The sequence below is a fragment of the Schistocerca cancellata genome, chromosome 2, assembly GCF_023864275.1.
Source record: "Schistocerca cancellata isolate TAMUIC-IGC-003103 chromosome 2, iqSchCanc2.1, whole genome shotgun sequence".
Lineage (NCBI taxonomy): Eukaryota > Metazoa > Arthropoda > Insecta > Orthoptera > Acrididae > Schistocerca > Schistocerca cancellata.
This window is the reverse complement of record NC_064627.1, coordinates 235,077,143-235,097,262: the sequence shown is the minus strand read 5'-3', so window position 1 is coordinate 235,097,262 and position 20,120 is coordinate 235,077,143. Positions and strand designations below refer to the sequence as shown.

Sequence of the window (20,120 nt, the reverse complement as noted above, 5' to 3'; positions counted from 1 at the left end):
GAAATGTTTCAATACTCTCTTACGTTACACACAGCTTATGCAGATAAACTACCCTGTGGTTAAGTGAGGTATTTTCATCATTCTTGTTTTTAATTACAATAGTACGTTAGCTAAAAACGATAACGTGTTGCGGTTTTCGTCTATTTGTCTGAGGAGCGTGTTGTGGGAGATTTGCAGTATATCATTTCATTCTGCTTAAAAATTAAATGACATTCGAAGGTGTATTGCTCCTCTGCTCGTCTCATTTTTGGTGTGAACTGCAGCTGGCCACGTCACTGCAGGCTAGCTGTACCAGGTGACCGGCCAGTGCTGTAGAAGCTTAATGCGCCGGTAAGGCTGTTGTCCCGCATTATCGCTAAGTCGATGTGCGCGTAACGCACAGCACAAAACGTACCCTTATTATCGTACTTGACAGTACTCAAGACAACTTGGCTGCAGTCCCGCGTAAAAAGGAAATCCAATGAGGTTCCAGCAAACGCGGAAGAATACGTCAGGTTTATTTTTTGATGAATGGATTATAGTATCACCTAAGTCTGTGCGACCTTCGTGAAATTGTTGGCGACATTGCGTATCACGAGAATTGCACGATGAATGTGTGGGCAGTTTGTTGCAACTGACGATATAATAATGCGCGCGATTGCGGAGAATTTGCTATTCGTACTACCAGCTCTATGCAAGCTTGTGGTGGTTCCATTAATGATGCGAGCTTTGTTTACATAGAATAGACTGGGTCCTTTGGTCCAACTGAACCGATCATTAACTGGAAATTGTTATGCTCGGCTGCTTGTAGACCATTTGCGGCCATTCATGGACATGTGATCCCAAACCGCAACGTAATTTTTATCGATGATAATGCGCCATGTCACCGGGCGATTATTGATCACAATTGGTTTAAAGAACACACTGGACAATTCGAGCGAATGATATGGCCATCCAGATCGCCCGACATGAATCCCATCGAACATTCGAAATATCAGACAGTGTAACGCTTTCGCAATTATGGACGACTACAGGGGCTGAAGGGCTCAGTATTTCTGCAGGGGATTTTCAACAACTTGAGCCCATGCTACGTCGAGTCGCTGCACTACGTCGGGCAAAAAGAGGCACGACACGATATTAGGAGGTATCTCATGACTTCTGTTAGGTAAGTGTAAATATACAAGATCGAAGCAGCTGTTGCAAGAATTACTGCAGACACACTGATAAACGTTTGAGAGGAATTCGTCTATCGACTCGATGTGTTCCGTAGGACGAATGGTGCTCGCATTGAACTCTTGTGAGAAAACTGTTTTAGCTGCTCTTTCATTTGGCGTATTATTTATAACTGTAATTTTAATGTAATAAATGCTGCAAAGCCTTAAAACCTCGATATTCGTTTTGAAATAACCGACGCACGAGGGTAATCCCAAAAGTAAGGTCTCCTGTTTTCTTATAAGTACATACCTGTTGATTTCTATAATGGTTTACATCAGTTTACAGCTTGAACATTTAGCTATTTTTCGACATAATCACCATTTCTGTCGATACATTTTTGTAGACGCTGTGGCAGTTTTTTGTAAGCCCATGTCATACCTGCTCGCCGCCATGCTGTTCAGAAAGTTGTGAACCACTTCTTTCACCTCGTCGTCGGAGCTGAATCGCTGGGACCACAATTAACGCTGACAGGTACTGTCAGACTCTGAAAAAACTCAAACGGACAATTCAGAACCGGAGAAGAGGAATGTTGAGCAAGGGCGTACACATTCTCCATGACAACGCTCGCCCACACATTGCTCGGCAAACCGTTGCTCTCCTGCAACAGTTGCAGTGGAACATAAATCACCCACCCGCCCTATTGTCCTGACTTGGTTCCCAGTGATTATCACCTTTCCCTAGGTTAAAAGAATATTTGGCCGGAAAGCGATTCGGCTCCGACGACGAGGTGAAAGAAGAGGTTCATAACTTTCTGAACAGCATGGCGGCGATCTGGTATGACATGGGCATACAAAAACTGCCACAGCGTCTACAAAAATGTATCGACAGAAATGGTGATTATGTCGAAAAATAGTAGAAATAAACAGGTCTATGTACTTATAAAAAGAAATAGGAGACCTTACTTTTGGGATTACCCTCGTATGTTGCATATTAGGTGGAAGAGTTCTGTCATTATAGGTTTTACCAAGGATCTCAATAATTCTGAGGGATTGTGGCACGGCCGCCTGTATTAGAGGCCGGAGGACTGAAATGTGGCAACGTTACGTTAAGGCCTACCGCATGGCTGTGGCTATAAGGTAGCGAACGGAAGCAGTTGTTTACGTACTTTCGCGGTGTCTGTTTTATCCGACATTACAGTGTAATTATGCTATACTGGACTCTGCAAAAATTATAGCAGGTAGTTGTGACTACAGTAGAAGATATAACACAATGTAAGTATACAATTCTGTGAAATTTGTAGTGTTTTTACATGTATATGTGCAAGTGTGCTACGTGAACGACTTTCGTATAGACAATTGCAACAAAAGTTCTATTATATTCTAGATACAATTCGAAAATAAAGTTTTGAATTCATAAGGTTAGTATCAGAATCTTCTCCTAAGTGATTTTGTGTTAATATTATGAATATTTCTACACATTTGATTCTATTGTAGACTTGTATTTCGTGATATCCAAGCAGTAGAAAAAACCAGTCCACTCAAATTCTCATTTGCTATTTCTACATAATAGTATTTTGATTTAATATGTTAGCAATTAATGCATCATTCTATTTGCAGATGCCAGAAAAATGTTGTGTTCCTGGTTGCAACAGGAACTTCAAATCCAGCAATGAAGAGGGGTACATCTCAGTGTTCAGATTCCCTACTGAAGAGGAAAACAGAAAACGATGGACAAGAAATATCCCCAGAAAGGACTCGACTCCATCAAATGGAAGTGTTGTTTGCATTAAACATTTTGAAGAAAGTGACGTATCAAGAGTGGAGATTTACAAGGATTCTGATGGGAACTGTCACGAGTTTCCTCGTCAAAGGCCAGCTTTTACCAGAAGCTGTGCCAAAGATATTCCCTGGGTTACCATCGTATTTAAGTAAGGTGCAGCCTCCAAGAAGGTGTTTGTCATGTTTGTCATTTATATAGGAAGTAACATGGTAATACATTTCAAATAACAGACTGAAATAATTGCAAGTCTGCAAATAATGTTAGGAGGCAACTCACAAAATTGTTTGCTGAACTTGTATCTCCAAATATCGGGTAAGAAACGTCATAATATGAAGCACATGTGAGTTATTGAAAAGTTCATCGTTGCAAGGAAACGAGAATAAAATGCGTAATTCCGACATAAAGTCGGCGTAATACTGCGAGAAATTAACTTTTCTAGGTTACTGTGTTATTTATAGGGACCATATCTAAAAAAAAAGTCATTGTGTATTTATATCTGACACGTCGTCTGCATTCGACGAAATCTAAACTTCAGTCTCGGCCTAGCTGGTCACGCTAGCCGGCCTACTGACGTCACAGGCTACGACGTTGTCAGCTTGACGACTCCGGCCTCTAATACAGGCGGCCGTGATTGTGGTCTACAAGTGCGATTCATTGCATAGCCACGCAGCACGGCGCAGGAGTGTGGGACAACTGTAGGTCATCTTTGGACGGCGGTAGATAAGGCTGTTCCCCTTCCCTTCGCCTCCCCACGCCTCCCCTCCCCACCCCTCTTACCATAACGTGGCAACATTCCGCCGCCCTTCCACTCTCGGACAGCTTCACAGCTGGCTTTATATTGCTACGAACAGTCGACTAGTCGAGCGCTACAGTTGCCGGCCACAGCAGAAGCAAGGAGCGCCTTAATCACCCGGCACAAGTAGGTAAGTGTCTTACTAGTCTTTGCATTATAGTTAATCACCATAATGGGTTCGGAAACTTGACGTTCTTGTTAACCACCTACGCATCTCACGGCGATTCATTGCACAAACGTTGTAACGCTGTCAAAATGCAAAATGTTTTACCCTACAGTCGCTATGGTAATCGTAGGAGCGAACATATTACAGTCAAACCAAGCGAGTGCATGATTGCTTTATAACTGAAATTAGATCGTAATCAATATTTCGTTTGCTGCGGCTCCAGCTTACATATGAAGTATTATACATATGTGCTAACTGGAAACATATACGTTGCCTTACGTAACGTATATTGTGGTCGTACTGAGCGGTGGTAGACCATTAGTTCAAATGCAGGCCATAAGCTTCACATGCAACGCATTATTTGCTGTTGACTGCCTCTGTTTACGTAATTTCGGTTTTCATCTAACCCGTTCGGAAGCTTATCGCTTCACATGCACTCGTAACTGACGTTACACTGTCAATGGTGGCAGAATTAAACGACCTACACGTATATTCCATTAACGAAACTAGGATTGTATACAAAATTTGAAACAACGTACTGAAGAACTTTCCACTTGCCTGTAAACAAATATTAGGCTCTGCGATATTCGTACGTTGTTTCTAACTGCTCAGCAAAAGCAAGCAATGTTATATGTAAAATATACTTGCTGGGCACAAAGGTAACAGTACCGAGACAAGCTTACAAGCAAAAATACAGACTTAACAGACTACTCATTGTTGAGAATTACATCATATCGTATCATATCATATCGTATATCCAACAATGTAAATGTTCGTCTGTTTGTTCATAGTACATTTTCTACACGAAAAGGCAAAATGATCTCACTGGGCAGACACTATTTGTCTGTATCGAAAGTTTGTTCTGAAATTTATAAAAAAATTGTGCACATCAAAGCCTCGCATTAGGGGCGGACTGCTATTACATGCCTCTAACGATTTTAAGAATTTTTAACATTGTGCAGCCTTGTCAGCAACTGTGATAAATGAACATGGAACACGTGAGCCTCAGTTGCAAATAGAAACCATACTTTACCCATGTTTCAGCCAAAATAATTTGGCATTCTTCACAAGCGAGTGACAATGAACTACTGCATGCCAAAGTTTGTCCATGTCAAGTCATCACCACCATCATCAGTCATCTGCTATATTAGCAGGTCCTTTGCCTCTCCATTTTCTGCTATCCATTGCTTCCTTCTTAAGGCTGTTGTATGTTGTACCGTAGATCATGTCATCCAGTATCTGGAATCTCTTCCTTGCTCGCTTCCTTTTCCCTTCTACATAACCTTCTAAAACTGTTTTTATCAGTCCGTCATTCTTTCTTAATATATGCCCAATCAAATTTCTATTTCTTCTCTTTATTACATCTACTGTCTTTTCTCTCCCACTCTTCTCAATACCTCTTCGTTTTTTACTCTGTCCATCCAACTTATTCTTTCCATCCTCCACCATGTCCAGATCTCAAAAGCCTCCAGCCTTTCTGTCTTTCTTCCTCATAGTCAACGTTTCAGCGCCATATAGAACACTCCTTAAAAGACATTTTATGAGTCTCTTTCTGAGTTCTCTGTCCAGATCGCTGCAGAAAATTCTCCTTTTCCTATAAAACGCCCCTTTTTCCATTGCTATCCTTGTTTTAATTTCTGTGGTGCACTTCCAGTCGGTGTCTATTTTGCTTCCAAGATACTTAAAATTTTGCACCTGTTCTAGTATTTCTCCATTCAGCATAATTTTTATTTCTTTAATTCCTCCAAGTGCCAATACTTTTGTTTTATTTGTGTTAATTGTCATTCCATATTTTTTTCCGTTAGTTTCAATGGTGTCCACCAAATCCTGTAATTCTTTTTCCCCTGTAGCTAGAAGGGCCATATCATCAGCAAACCTCAAACACCCTACTCTTCTTCCTCCAATTTCTACGCCTTTGTCATCTAATGAGCATTGGTCAATCATATTTTCCAAGTAGAAGTTGAAAAGAGTAAGTGATAGACAGCATCTTTGTCTTAGTCCTTTTCCTAGTCCGATCCAGTTTGTACTTTCTCCTCACTTTAATTGAAACTTTTTGATTAAGAGATGAGTTTACAAGTCTTCTGGTTTTCCAGTCCACTCTTTTCCCTCATTATAGTCGCCAGCTTGTCTCAAACCACATTGTCATGTGTAAAACAGTAGCTCCGTAGTAACTAGTCATAATCTTCATTACTTGGGCTGAAGAGAAACAGAAGGCCCCACTGCGCGGACGAGCTGCACCGCTGCAGCTCTCGCGGCCTACCGACCTCGTCCGCGTAGTGAAGCCTGCTGTCTCTCTTCAGACCAAGTAATCTAGATTATGACTAGTTACTACGGTTCTACAGTCTTTTAGTTGACATGGACAAACTTTGGCCTGCAGTAGTTCAGTGTCACTCGCTTCTGAAGAAGGCCCAATTATTTTGGCTGAAACCTGGGTAACGTTTGGTATCTATTTGCAACCGAGGCTGATGTGTTACATGTTCAAACGATTTTCATCCCAAGAAGGTATGATTTGATTCTGTGTGGGTGAAGGCTGTTGGCTTCAGTTGGTATGATGGATAAAGTTTGAGTTACTGCGAGATTTAATGTCCTGTAGACGAGATAAGAGACGGGACGCAAACTAGGACTGGACGACGCTGGCCCGTAAAAGGCCTTCCACCGTAAGTATAGCTACAGTTAAGGTAGGGATTGAACAAATGGTGCACTGATGTGATCAGTAATTACGTTCATATTGTTAGACTTTCGGTTGTTAATCATACTGAAACACTCGTTTTAGTTAGACATTTCCTTGTTAGAGATGCTACGGGTTATTCCCGAAGCACCAGGTGATCGTGCTTATGTTGGTTCGTACGGAAAAACTACTCCAGATTTTTTTTTTGTAAAATAACTGTTAGCAATAGTCCCTATTTTTACTACGCCAGTTTTATAGGTTTTATCATATTTGCTAGTTGTTAACTATGTCAAGTTCAGTGAGCTAGATAAAAAAATCAGTAGTATATGTATCTGAATGAGGAACTCGAAACTTTCAGCGCAGGGCAGGAGCATGTAGAGGAAATCTGGTTTAAGTTTAAAAGAGTAGTTGACCACGGACTGTATAGAGATGTACCCAGAAGAAAAATTCCTAGTGGGAGGGAACCTCCATGATACAGTGCAACTGTAAAGGAATTTCGAAAGAAACAGATTGTGCGTTATGGGTGTAAAACAAAGCGTAGTGCTATAAATGGAGATGCTGAATGAAGCGCATTTGGCTGTGAAGAGAGCAGTGCGTGCTTCGTTCAGGAACTACTGTACCAGAATATTGTAAAATGATTTTACAAAATAGTTCTCGTAATAAAGACTGCTATTGGCACTAAAGTTAGTGTCCAATCCCTAGCGAATAAGGCAGGAGATGAAATTGAGGGAAGTAAAAGCTGAAATGCTTAACTCGGTTTTAAAACGTTCCTTTACAAAGGAAAACCCAGGAGGATTACGCCAATGTAATCCTCGTATCACTGAAAAGATGAATGAAATAAGTATCAGTGACAGTGGTGGTCAGAAACAGCTCAAATCGTTAAAATTGAACAAAGCTGCAGGGCCTCTTGGAATCTGCCAGATTCCACTGAATTTGCGGCTGAGTTAGCCCCTCTTCTAACTAAAATCTATCGTAGATCCCTCTAACAAAAAAGTGCTCACTTCTTGGAAAAGAAACAGGTCGCACCCGGCTAAAAAAAGGCTAGTGGAATTATCCACAAAACTACTGTACAATATCCTTGACATACATTTATTGTAGAATCTTAGAACATATTCTGGGCTCAAACATAATGAGGTACCTTGAACAGAATGACCTAAATGCCGACCAGCAAGGATTTCGCAAACCTCGATCATGTGAAATCCAACTCGCACTTACCTCAACTGACATACTGAAAGATTTGGCTTAAGGCAATCAGGTTGACAATGTATTTCTTGATTTCCTAAAAGCATTTGACTAGGTACCAAACCTACGCTTATCAAAAGTACGATCATACGGGGTATGAAGTGAAATTTGTTACTTAGAGTACTTTTTGACAGGGAGGATTCAACATGTTATCCTGGATGGAGGGTCATCGTCAGATGTAGAAGTAACTTCGGGTGTCTTGCTGTTTGTTGTATCTTAATGACCCTGCAGACAATATTACTGGTAAAATCAGACTTCTTGCAGATTATGCGTTTATCTGTAACGAAGTACTACCCGAAAGCAGCTGCACAAATAGTGTCAGATTTTAAGATTTCAAAGTGGTGCAGAGATGGGAACTTGCTTTAAATGTTCAGAAATGTAAAATTTTGCATTTCCCAAAACGAAATAACGTAGTCTCCTGTGACTATAATATCAGATTGTCAGTGTTGGAAACAACTAATTCATACAAATACCTTGACGCAATACTTTGTAGGGATATGAAATTGAATGAACGCTTAGGTTCAGGTATGGGTAAAACAGGTGGTAAACTTCGGTTTACCGTTAGAATACTGGGGAAATGGAATCAATCTACAAAGGAGATTGATTACAAATCACCCGTGCAGCCTGTTCTAGAATATTGCTCAACATATATTACTAATAAGGGATATTGAACGTATAGAGAGAAGGGCAGAACGAATGACCACAGGTTTGTTTAATCCGTGGGAGAGTCAGAGATACCGAAGAAACTGAACTGGAAGACTTTTCAAGAGAGACGTAAATTATCGGGAGAGAGTCTCTTTAAATGATTACTCTAGGAATATACAATCGTCCACCTACATATTGGCCACTTCGTAAAATGTAAATGTCGTGTGGCCAGGGCCTCCCGTCGGGTAGACCGTTCGCTAGGTGAAAGTCTTTCGATTTGGCGCCACTTCGGCGACGTGCATGTCGATGGGAATGAAATGATGATTAGGACAACACAACACCCAGTCCCTGAGCGGAGAAAATCTCCAACCCAGCCGGGAATCGAACCCTTAGGATTGACATTCTTACTGACCACTGAGCTACCGGGGGCGGACGGCCAGCTGATGATCGTAAGGATAAGATTAGAATAACTACTGGACGCACAGGGGCATTGAATCATTATTCTCGCGCTCTATACGTGAATGGAACAGGAAGAAACCCTAACTGGTACAATGGGACGCGCCGTCGGCCAGGCACCACTCGGTGGTTTGCAGAGTATAGATGTAGAATATGAAATACTTTTCCCTTTATATGACGGTAGTATCTGTTCCCGAAAGAACAGTTACCGTTGATGACCATGCAGCTTTGCTAGAAATGAAATGATAATTAAATGGACACCCTAGCTGCAAACAGGCGTTGATATACTTCATTGGGGACGTGTTGAAAATGTGTGCCCCAACCAGGACTCGAACCCGGGATTTCCTGCTTACATGGCAGACGCTCTATCCATCTGAGCCACAGAGGGCACAGAGAATAGTGCGCCTGCAGGGACTTATCCCTTGCACGCTCCCCGTGAGACCCACATTCCCAACATGTCCACACCACACGCACACGATATGCCCGAAGTCGTACGGGACTTAGTACACTAATCTGCCACGAGTAATGAGTATGATGGACAAACATCTATTAGGCGCACTACGAATGTAGTGGTGTGGACATGTTGGGAATGTGGGTCTCACGGGGAGCGTGAAGGGGATAAGTCCCTGCAGGCGCACTACCCTTTGTGTCCTCGGTGGCTGATGGATAGAGCGTCTGCCACGTAAGCAGGAGATCCTGGGTTCGAGTCCCGGTTGGGGCACACATTTTCAACATGTCCCCAATGAAGTATATCAACGCCTGTTTGCAGCTGGGGTGTCCATTTAATAGTCATTTCATAAATATTTTCCGGTAAACATACAGGCTGTCGTCGAGAAATTGGCTGATGGCCGGTTTCCTGTGGTGATCGGGAACATGAAGAGGAAAATGTTTCCTCGTATTTCAGTGCTCAAAACTCGCGGAAGTTGGTTTACAGCACTGCCGAGACATGTTCGTGGCAGGGATGGGTAGGGTGAAACTTACTTGAAACGCTCTCATACTGCATACAACTGTCTTGCGTCCAGAGCAGTGGCGTGGCGATGCTGAAGTAAGTTTTCGGCGGCTTCTCAGTATCCTCCATAAAGAAGTGTGCAGAATATTTGTATAGGATCAGCGCGCTTGTCAGTGGTCTTTAACATAAAACTACCGAACGAAACTAACTACGCGCCAGTCTTCCTTTAGCGAATCTTAATTAAGATTTATTAAAATCAGTTTTCAGTCGAATTTTTCCTGCTGGAAAAAAAGAAGGAAAAACAGTGTAGGGATACAGCGAACAGTACTGTAGCCCCCTCCCCCCGCCATAGACTCCCTTAACACCAGAACTAATCAGGGGAACCCGAACGTATGGCAGATCTGCTACGGTGTCCAAGTATGTCAAAACTATACTTTATTTTTATTAGGGCTGGTGTTCAGTGTTATCTTAATTTTCGAGTCCTGGGAAGATTCCTGTTTGGATAAGATTTTGCACAGCCGAAGTAGCAGCATACTAGGAGCCGCCAGGTTCCCATTGGTGTACGCCTCAATCTGCCAAATGCCAGCCACTGGTCGAAGCAAAATTCTCTGCACATCAGCAACATGAGGTAGAGAAATTTAAAAATTTGCAAGTGCTATATTCACATCAAATGCAGCTCCAGAGCAAAAGATCTTATGTAAGATTCAAATTACAGGGTGTCCGAAAAGTCTTCCCTTGATTACATAAATTGATAACTCAGGCTAGAACTAAGATACAAATATGAAAATGGTGTCTAATTGTTTACAAACTATCAAAGTCCCCCCAGGGGGTCCACAACTCTTTTGTGGATACGTGCGTAACGAGCACGGGACCCCGAGCTAATGTGGCCTTCCTTCCTTTCCGGGCTGCATACCTTCCCTTTCCGCATCCTTCCCCATCCCTATCTTCGCCCCTCCTCCCCTCACCTCTGGCTCTTTCCTTCCCTTTCTCCCCATCTGGGAGTATGGTTTGTGCCTACGTCCGGAGACGGACGCTCGTAAATGTACTGCATTCTTCGCCTTTCTTGCTTTTATGTCTTCTTCCTTCCTTCGTCCTTCTTTTCCTTACCTCTTCTCTTTACCCTTTTCTCCGCTGCGGCGTTTGAGACCTCTCTTCTTTCCTTTCCCTTTCTCTTTCTTCCTCCCTGTGCGTGTCTGAAGGCCGACCCACGCCTTTTGTGCGTAGCGGGTGACGGGGTAACGCGTAATTCCCCGCCCCGGGTAGACAGGTAGGACACGTACGTACCCCCTGGTAACGGCCAGGCCCAGGGAGGGGTGATTACCCGAGCTGATACCTTCCGAAAGTGCCGATTGGTCCCTCAGTCCGTTTGTCGGGAGGTGTGACCTGAGGTGTGAACAATCACCTTAGGCGGGAGTGCCCTCAGTGAGGGCCCCCACAAGGGAGGAGCGCGCCATCGGAGACGCTGGTAATCATGGGGGATTATTCCGCAATGGTTTCCTCACCTTCCACTATGTCTGCTCACAAACGTAAGTATACTGAGTCTCAGCCACAGACAGTTCTTCCATCATTGCCACAGTTCCTTGTTGTTTCTCGGTCTGACGAAGGTCACGACTTCTCCACGGTCAACCCTTTCATTATTCAGAAAGGTGTCGACGCAATTGCAGGTCCTGTAAAGTCTTGTTCCAGATTACGGAATGGCACCCTGTTGTTAGAAACACACAGTGCCCTCCAGGCACAGAAATTGCTGCGTACTTCTCTGCTCCACACCTTCCCTGTCCAGGTGGAACCGCACCGTACCTTAAATTCCTCGCGTGGAGTCGTTTATACACGCTCCCTCGATGGATTGTCTGACGAAGAAATTCAGCACTACCTGTCTGACCAGGGCGTAACGGCTGTTCATAGAGTTATGAAAAGGGTTGACACGAACATCATTCCAACCCACACTGTCTTCTTGACATTTGACAAAGTTCAACTCCCATCGAAAATCAAAGCAGGCTATGAGATAATTTCCGTTCGCCCTTATGTCCCAAACCCTACGCGTTGCTATCGGTGTCAGCGGTTCAATCACACCAGCCAGTCCTGTTCCAATCCGGCCAAATGTGTTACGTGTGGCAAGGATGCCAATGAGGGTGCTTGTCCACCTCCATCCCCTCACTGCATCAACTGTATGGGTGACCACGCTGCTTCCTCTCGAGATTGCCCCGTTTTTAAGGACGAAAAGCTCATCCAGGAAATAAGAGTGAAGGAAAAGGTGTCGACCTTTGCTGCTCGAAAATTATTCGCTAGTCGCAAGCCCACCGTGCCTCAGACAGGAAAATACAGCACTGTCCTTGCTTCTCCTCGGCCAACAAAGGAGGCGGCCACGCAGACTTGCGACTTCACCTTTAGTGCCACGGTCGTCAGATCGGCCAGCGCAAAGATCGCTCGTTCAACCTCACCGCCCCCCCTGCGGGTCCGGGGTAAGAATAGGCCTGAGGTATTCCTGCCTGTCGTACGAGGCGACTAAAAGGAGTTTCAACTGTTTCGGCCTTCCATGTGATGGTCCCCCTTGGGGTTTGACCTCCATTTTTCTAAATTTCTACAGAAGTACGAGCCTTTTGGGGAAGGACACCTTACGTGGTGTACCACTGGTCCTAAGTGCACTCAGACCTTGGCACTCAGCATTGCACCGGCGTTGTAACCATACCCACTATTACTCAAATTGGGCCTAAACGCCTTTTGGGTTGTCCCAGTTACGCCCATAGTGCGTCTCCATCTGCACCAGCGATCATGATGGACTTTCCATGGCACCAGAAATCCAGCACGGTAGCCAGCCCGTTGTGGTGGGGTCGCCATGTACCCTCTAGGTTGTAGCCCCCTGACAACACAGGGATCGTACTGCCGATACCTGAGCTGCACCCTCCCCACGTCGGCCAAAGAGTAGATGCCCGTCTCCTTGGGGCATCAGGACTCCCGGCAATGGTCATCCTGCCAGGTGGCCCTTGCTGCGGCTGGGTGGCGCCCGTGGGGAGAGCCCCTGGTCGGAGTGGGTGGTATCGGGGCGGACGTTTCGCAGATGAAACGTCACCACGTATCGGGTCGCTCTGCGGCCGAGTCTTTCAAAAGAAAAAGTACCGTTTCTGGTTCTGGTTCTCCTGCCCCTTCCCCCTTGGCCACTCCATGGGAGGAGGGACAGGCCCGCCGGCTTGGAGCGAAGTACTTCCCCCGCTATTTGGTCTGTTCTCGAACCGATGGGGGGACATTCGCCACCTCCAAGCCCATGTTCTTTGTTCAGCACATTGAGGACATCTTCGGGGAAATCGAGGCTCTCAGCAAGATGCGTTCAGGGTCCGTACTTATCAAGACCACGTCCGCCACACAGTCGGCGGCGCTCCAGGCGTGCGACCGCCTAGGGGACATCCCAGTCTCCATTGTCCCACATCTGGCACTCAATAGGACGCAGGGGGTTATTTTTCATCATGACCTCCTGCTACAATCTGATGAGGAGCTCAGGGCCAACCTGGAGCGCCGAGGCGTGCATTTCGTCCGGCGAGTCCAGTGCGGCCCCAAAGACCGTCGCATCGACACTGGGGCCTTTATCCTCGCCTTCGAGGGGGACGTTCTCCCGGAGAAGGTAAAGGTAATGTGCTACCGGTGTGACGTGCGACCCTACGTTCCGCCTCCTATGCGCTGTTTTAGGTGTTTGCGCTTTGGGCACATGTCGTCACGGTGTGAGGCTGAGCCCCTCTGTGGCGATTGTGGCCGTCCTCTTCGTGAGGAACATACATGCACCCCACCACCTCGGTGCGTTAATTGTCCTGGCGTCCACTCGCCTAGATCCTCAGACTGCCCCACATATCAGAAGGAGAAGAAGATACAAGAAATCAAAACTTTGGATCGGCTGTCTTACTCTGAGGCCAGGAAGAAGTACGACCGCCTCCATCCCGTGCCATTGACCACTTCATTTGCCTCAGTTGTGTCTACTCCTTCCGCGGTATCCTCACCCCTCTCCTGTCCCCCCTCCGCCTCCTCCGCCCATCAGGGGGCTCTGCCTCCGCCTCCCAAATCCCTCCCTTCCAAATCCTCCTCCCCCGTGGCCCCCACCCTCTCTGCCCCAGGGGCCATCCTTCCTCCTCCTTCTCCCCACACGCCACCTGAGAAGCGATCCTCTTCTCAGGTGTCCATCGGGGACACGTTCCGGACCCCGGCTTCCGAGGTCCGGCGTTCCAAAACGGACCCCGCGCGTGAGGACCTTCTTCGGGTCCAGCCCACCATCCCTGTGCCTCCTCGGCCTTCCAAGAAGGCCTCCAAGAAGAAGTTTCTATCCCCCTCTCCACCCCGGCGCGTTTCGACTGACGCTCCATCCGTGAGTCGCCGCTCCCGGCCGTCCTCAGTTTCGCCGGGACGCTCTGCTGCCAGGCGCTCAGCTGGCCTTTCGTCGGCAAATGATGCTGCCCCTCCTACACAACCAGGGACAGCGGCCACAGCTGGCGACCAGTCGATGGAACCGGATCCGCCTCCCGTCGGTTGTAGCGTTGTTCCCTCGCAACCTGGCCCTCCGCGGCCGTCGAGGTGACCAGCTCTTCCCCCGTCTCGTTCCCCCAACTTTTTGACTAGCGATGGCGTTGTTTCATTGGAACATAAGAGGTATTCGATCTCATCGGGAGGAATTACAACTGCTCCTCCACCTGCACTGTCCGCTCGTCCTTGGACTCCAGGAAACCAAGTTGCGCCCGACTGACCGTATTGCCTTTACCCACTATACCTCGGAGCGGTATGACCTTACCCCTGTGGACGGTGTCCCAGCTCATGGTGGGGTCATGTTGCTCATTCGGGACGACGTCTATTACCATCCCATCCCATTGACCACCCCACTCCAAGCAATAGCTGTCCGCATTACTCTTTCTGCTTTTACTTTTTCAGTTTGTACCATCTACACTCCACCATCGTCTGCCGTTAGTCGGGCTGACATGATGCACCTGATCGTTCAGCTTCCCCCGCCGTTTTTATTGTTTGGCGACTTCAATGCCCATCATCCCCTTTGGGGCTCTCCTGCATCCTGTCCAAGAGGCTCACTCTTGGCAGATGTCTTCAACCATCTCAATCTTGTCTGCCTCAATACCGGCTACCCGACTTTCCTCTCGGACTCCACTCATACCTTCTCCCACTTGGACCTCTTGATATGTTCTACCACTCTTGCCCGTCGGTTCGAGTGGTATGTCCTTTCTGACACCTATTCGAGCGACCACTTCCCCTGTGTCGTTCGTCTCCTGCACCACACCCCATCCCCACGTCCTTCGAGCTGGAACATACTGAAAGCTGACTGGGGACTTTACTCATCACTGGCGACCTTTCCGGACCACGATTTTCCCAGTTGTGACAGTCAGGTCGAATACCTCACGGCTGTTATCATCCATGCTGCCGAACGTTCCATTCCTCGTACTACTTCTTCACGTCGCGTTTCCGTCCCCTGGTGGAACGAGGCTTGTAGGGACGCTATCCGTGCTCGACGACGTGCTTTACGCACCTTTCGCCGCCATCCTACGTTGGCGAATTGTATTGAATACAAACGACTCCGAGCGCAATGCTGTAGAGTCATCAAAGACAGCAAAAAAGCTTGTTGGGCCTCTTTCACCGGCTCCTTTAACAGTTTTACTCCATCTTCCGTCGTTTGGGGTAGCCTGCGCCGGCTGTCGGGTATTAAGGCCCACTCCTCGGTACCTGGCCTGACCTCAGGTAATGCGGTCCTTGTTGATCCGGTGGCTGTCGCCAACGCCTTTGGCCGCTTTTTCGAGGAGGTTTCAAGCTCCGCCCATTACCATCCTGCCTTCCTTCCCAGGAAAGAGGCAGAAGAGGCTCGGCGACCTTCCTTCCACTCGCTGAATCTGGAAACCTATAATGCCCCCTTTACTATGCGGGAACTCGAACGTGCGCTTGCACTGTCCCGGTCCTCTGCTCCGGGGCCGGATGCCATTCACGTTCAGATGCTGGCACACCTTTCTCCGGCGGGCAAAAGCTTCCTTCTCCGTACCTACAATCGCGTCTGGACCGAAGGTCAAGTCCCCATGCGTTGGCGTGACGCCGTTGTTGTTCCTATACCCAAACCCGGGAAGGATAGACACCTTCCTTCTAGTTACCGCCCCATTTCTCTTACAAGCTGTGTCTGTAAGGTGATGGAGCGCATGGTTAATGCTCGGTTAGTCTGGATTCTTGAATCTCGACGGCTACTTACTAATGTCCAATGCGGCTTTCGTCGCCGCCGCTCCGCTGTTGACCACCTCGTGACCTTGTCGACATTCATCATGAACAACTTTTTGCGAAGGCGCCAAACGGTAGCCGTGTTCTTCGACTTGGAGAAGGCTTATGACACCTGTTGGAGAGGAGGTATCCTCCGCACTATGCACAGGTGGGGCCTACGCGGTCGCCTGCCCCTTTTTATTGATTCCTTTTTAACGGATCGAAAGTTTAGGGTACGTGTGGGCTCCGTATTGTCCGACGTCTTCCTCCAGGAGAACGGAGTGCCTCAGGGCTCCGTCTTGAGCGTAGCCCTTTTTGCCATCGCGATCAATCCCATTATGGATTGCATTCCACCTAATGTCTCAGGCTCTCTCTTTGTCGATGACTTCGCGATCTACTGCAGTGCCCAGAGAACATGCCTCCTGGAGCGCTGCCTTCAGCGTTGTCTAGACAGCCTCTACTCATGGAGCGTGGCAAATGGCTTCCGGTTCTCTGAAGAAAAGACGGTTTGTATCAACTTTTGGCGATATAAAGCGTTCCTTCCGCCATCCTTACATCTCGGTCCCGTTGTTCTCCCATTCGTGGACACAACTAAGTTTCTAGGGCTCACGTTGGACAGGAAACTGTGTTGGTCTCCACACGTCTCTTATTTGGCGGCCCGTTGTACACGTTCCCTTAATGTCCTCAGAGTTCTTAGCAGTTCATCTTGGGGAGCGGATCGCACTGTCCTGCTTCGCTTGTATCGGTCCATAGTCCGATCGAAGCTGGATTATGGGAGCTTCGTCTACTCGTCCGCTCGGCCGTCCCTCTTACGCCGGCTCAACTCCATCCACCATCGGGGGTTACGTCTTGCGACCGGAGCCTTCTACACTAGTCCTGTCGAGAGTCTTTATGCTGAAGCTGCCGAGTTACCGTTGACCTACCGGCGCGACGTACTGCTGTGTCGGTATGCCTGCCGGCTGTCGTCTATGCCCGACCACCCCTCTTACAAGTCCTTCTTCGCCGATTCTCTCGACCGCCAGTACGGGTTGTATGTGTCTGCCCTGCTGCCCCCCCGGAGTCCGCTTCCGTCGCCTGCTTCGACAATTGGATTTTGCCCTCCCTACCACCTTCAGAGAGGGTGAGAGCCCGACACCACCTTGGCTCCAGGCTCCGGTTCATATTTATCTCGACTTCAGCTCACTCCCGAAGGATGGTACTCCGGCTGCAATGTATTGCTCACGGTTTGCCGAACTTCGTGCTCGACTTGCCGGTCACACCTTTATTTACACCGATGGCTCCAAAACTGACGATGGTGTCGGCTGTGCCTTTGTCGTCGGGGCCGCCACATTTAAATACAGGCTCCTCGACCAATGTTCCAGCTTTACGGCCGAGCTTTTTGCTCTCCATCAGGCCGTTCAGTATGCCCGCCGCCACCACCATTCATCATATGTACTCTGCTCTGACTCACTCAGTGCTCTTCAGAGCCTTGGAGCTCCCTATCCGGTCCATCCCTTGATACAACGGATACAGCAGTCCCTCCATTCTTTGGCTGATAACGGTGGTTCTGTCAGCTTTCTGTGGGTTCCCGGACATGTGGGAGTGCCTGGGAATGAGGCTGCGGATGCTGCAGCCAAGGCTGCAGTCCTCCTGCCTCGGCCAGCCTCCCATTGTGTCCCGTCATCCGACGTTCGTGGGGATGTCTGTAAGAGGCTTGTGTCGTTGTGGTGGGATGCTTGGTCATCCCTCCAAGGAAACAAGCTCCGGGCAGTAAAACCGCTACCAACTGCTTGGACAACATCCTCCCGACCATCTCGGCGCGAGGAGGTCCTTCTGACCAGGTTGCGGATTGGGCATTGCCGGTTTAGCCACCGCTACCTGCTCTCCGGTGACCCAGCCCCGCAGTGCCCTTGTGGTCAGGCATTAACTGTGCGCCATGTTTTATTGTCGTGTCCCCGTTTTAGTCAATTTCGTGTTGTCCTGTCCCTGCCATCTACTTTACCGGATGTTTTAGCTGATGACGCTCGAGCAGCTGCTCGTATTCTGCGTTTTATAACTTTAACTGGCTTGTCCAAAGACATTTAAACTTTTTACTTATTTTGTCTGCATCTTTGTCGGGTCCTTCTGGTGTCCCCTCCATCCCCTTGAGTTTTACCAGATTCCATGTGCTCAAACAACAGTGACTGGGCGCTAATGACCTCAGCAGTTGAGCGCCCTTAAACCCAACCAAAAAAAAAAAAATCTCACCGCTTTCGCCTGCCCACTCTATGGCTCACCCTTCGTCGGGTTCTGCTAAATCTCGAGCCCAAAAGTCAGACGCCAAGTCTTCGAAAAAAGAGCATACTCGTGAAGAGTTTTTACGTACCGCAACTTCACAACCATCGGTTCCTCCTTCATCTAAACATCATACTTCCAAGAAGGCTACAAAGAAACCCAGTTCCTCTCCTTCTCCGCCAAGGCGTGTCCCATCTACAGCACCACCTGGCGGAAATCGCCGAGGCGCACTGCTGGTGGCCGGTCAACCGGCCGATCGCTGGTGGCAGGGGCTGCTCCTGACCAACCTATGGATCAGGATCTTCTGCCTTCGGCTGAATGCCATTCCATGCTGTCGGTCGCAAGCTCTGAGCAGTCGCTGAGTTGACGGCACCCTTGGTCACATTCCTCCATTTTCTGTTCACCCTATGTCTATTATCCACTGGAATATCCGCGGCATTCGAGCCAATCGGGATGAATTGTCGGTCCTCTTACGATCCTACTCGCTGGTCATCTTCTGTCTTCAGGAAACAAAGCTGCGTCCCCATGACCGCTTTGTTCTCCCTCATTTACAGTCCGTCCGATATGACCTCCCCTCTGTTGAAGGCACTCCAGCCCATGGAGGACTCATGATTCTTCTCCATGATACTCTCCATTATCACCCAATCCCCTTAAACACTTCCTTCCAAGCTGTCGCCGTCCGTCTTTCCCTTTCTGGATACACGTTCTCTCTTTGTACTGTATACATTCCATCATCCACACCAATGGCACGAGCTGATCTCCTTCATCTTCTTGGTCAGCTTCCACCCCCCTATTTGCTGGTTGGGGACTTCAATGCCCACCACCTGCTTTGGGGATCTCCACATCCTTGTCCACGTGGCTCTCTATTGCTAGACGTCTTCCACCAAGCGGATCTAGTTTGCCTCAACACTGGGGTCCCCACATTTTTGTCTGCCTCCACGACAAATTTATCTCATTTGGACCTGGCGGTCGGTACTGTTCTGCTAGCTCGGCGCTTCGAATGGTTCGCCCTTGATGATACACACTCGAGTGACCACTTTCCATGTGTCCTTAGACTGCAGCCTCCACTGCCATATATGCGCTCGCGACGCTGGAAATTTGCCCAAGCCGATTGGACACTTTTTTCGTCTCTAGCGACATTCGATGACCGTCGCTTTCCCAGCGTCGACGATGAGGTCACACATATTACCGACGTTATTCTTACAGCTGCGGAATGTTCAATACCACGCACCTCCGAATTGCCCCGGCGCCCCCCAGTTCCTTGGTGGAACGAGGCATGCCGTGACGCAATACGTGAGCGGCGACGTGCTCTTCGCATTTTCCGTCACCATCCTACTTTGGCCAACTATATCCGCTATAAGCAGCTCCGTGCGCGATGCCGTCGCGTCATCCGCGATAGCAAGAAGGCAAGCTGGAAATTCTTTATTAGCTCATTTAACACCTTCATTCCCTCCTCGGAAGTTTGGAGTCGGCTTCGACGGTTCTCAGGCGCGCCTAGTTTCTCCCCGGTCTCTGCGCTCACTGTCGTGCATGATACCTTAGTGGACCCCGTCGTAATTTCTAACTCGTTGGGTCAGCACTTTGCTGAGATTTTGAGCTCTTCAAATTACCCGCCAGCGTTTCTCCCGAAGAAACGTGCAGCAGAAGTGCGACATCTTGCTTTCTCCTCTCAAAATCACGAAAGCTACAATACTGTTTTCTCCATGCGGGAACTCCAACATGCCCTCTCTTCTTCTCGCTCCTCTGCCCCAGGACCGGATGGTATCCATGTCCAAATGTTGCTGCATTTATCAACCTATAGTCTGCGTTACCTCCTTAG

The 20,120-nt window shown here is 47.9% G+C and overlaps 1 protein-coding gene across 1 annotated transcript in view; it reads left to right on the top strand.

The window, feature by feature from the left end:
• Positions 1–3,698: 3,698 nt before the first annotated feature.
• The window catches only part of LOC126161564 (glutathione S-transferase-like), a 34,418-nt gene continuing 17,996 nt past the window's right edge, over positions 3,699–20,120 (top strand). Inside the window, exon 1 of the mRNA XM_049917505.1 lies at positions 3,699–3,836. The gene's annotated coding sequence lies outside the window, so the exon portion shown is untranslated. The remainder of the gene's footprint in view (positions 3,837–20,120) is intronic.